Genomic DNA, 1,284 nt, shown 5'->3' with positions numbered 1-1,284 from the left:
ATGTCCACCCAATGGTGACTTTTTTAGAGTTCAATCAAAACATATTCACWKTTCATAAAGATATTTTGCTAACAGAGCMGTGCTTATAGATAAATATTACATTCTGGCCCATCTTTTCTGACAGAAATGATATTGTTGTGTGTTTTGTTAAAACAAAGAGCAAACGGTGGTCTGAGCCTCCTGCTTCTCCTTGTCTAATGAGAGGAAATGGTTTGTGGTGAGTGGAGCCGGCAGCCCTCCTGTGGGGGTTTAATTCAATCACAGCTCGGGTCAAAAATGAATTAAAACTCTCATTAAACCCCCCCTCACCCCCGTGTTCCAGAGTCTGAGCTTCATGGGGACAGATTTGTGTGTCAGCTCTCTGTCTGTGAGTCAGCCATCACTCACCAGCTCCATCTTTTTTTTTTGTTATTTTAATTTACTCATCACCCACACAGTGCACACAGTGAACCCACTTCAAACAAACAAACAGCGAGTCATAAACCCAGACTGGCCTTCATATTTCACAAACACAACGCACAAAACCGCTGACCTTTTCCACACAACACTAACTCACCGCTGTGGACCGCGGCCATTTATTATACGGAGCAAAGCAGCATGAAGTGTGTTTCTGTGTGTAACCCCCACAGGAAAACATCTCCGTCTCCCTGAGCAGCACGTTCTTTCATCACTGCGGCCACATGAACACTTTGTTACTTCTGTTGTCAGGACACAATGAACTCAATTATTTTGTTTTTATAGATTCTGCTGCAGTGAAATGTTTTCCCAGSAAGATGATGTAAACACAATTTGTAAAGCTTAAAGTAAATACAGTCATTTTTTCTCCCTGACACTTGGAAACCTGTAAAACCGTGTAAGCATGAGATATGAGCGCCCCCTATTGACTGAAAACAGAAGGACTTCTGGAACACACGAAAGAGGCGGAGTCTGTTGTGGGCGGGGCCAAATAGCTAAAACGAGAAGGGGCTGAGGGAAACACCGCCACCTGGTGGATGACCTCAAGAAACAACTAAAAAAGAAAAATAGTAGTAGTTCTTAATCATTTCATTTTTAACAGATTAACAAAGTACAAAAACATGCAATCCAAATAAAATCAAATGAAATGAAAGGCAGCAGAAGAAGAATAAATCTTATAATATCTGCCCCGTTTTTATACCCAAAATATGTTCAAGAGAAAAGAAAAAATACAACAAAAATCAAAACAACTTAAAACATTTAAAAATGAAATAAAAATAAAAATACATCAATTCAAAAAACAATTATCATGAATACACTTATAATTCT

The sequence above is a fragment of the Austrofundulus limnaeus genome, unplaced genomic scaffold, assembly GCF_001266775.1.
Source record: "Austrofundulus limnaeus strain Quisiro unplaced genomic scaffold, Austrofundulus_limnaeus-1.0 Scaffold723, whole genome shotgun sequence".
In the NCBI taxonomy this organism is placed as follows: Eukaryota; Metazoa; Chordata; class Actinopteri; order Cyprinodontiformes; family Rivulidae; genus Austrofundulus; species Austrofundulus limnaeus.
The sequence above is the reverse complement of the archived record's forward strand: the minus strand, read 5'-3'. Positions refer to the sequence as shown.